Source organism: Oryctolagus cuniculus, chromosome 17 (assembly GCF_051225735.1).
Source record: "Oryctolagus cuniculus isolate XC-2025 breed Fujian yellow rabbit chromosome 17, ASM5122573v1, whole genome shotgun sequence".
In the NCBI taxonomy this organism is placed as follows: domain Eukaryota; kingdom Metazoa; phylum Chordata; class Mammalia; order Lagomorpha; family Leporidae; genus Oryctolagus; species Oryctolagus cuniculus.
Window position 1 is genome coordinate 9,577,105 of NC_142883.1, and position 228 is coordinate 9,577,332.

A 228-nucleotide genomic window follows, 5' to 3' on the forward strand; every position below is an offset into this window, starting at 1 on the left:
TGTTAGCCATTCTGTCCCAAAACAAAATACGAGCTTGGTTTCCTCTAATTTGGATTAAACTACTCTGCTACCACACTGCACCTGTCTGTCCAGGCAATATCTATGGCTTATGGCTCCATTCATCCGGATTATCAAGGTTTGTGTCCTATTATGTGGGAACATTTGCTTTATACTTCTGAATCTCCACAGTGGTCATTCGGGAAGCCCAAAGATTCTTGCACCAGTTGA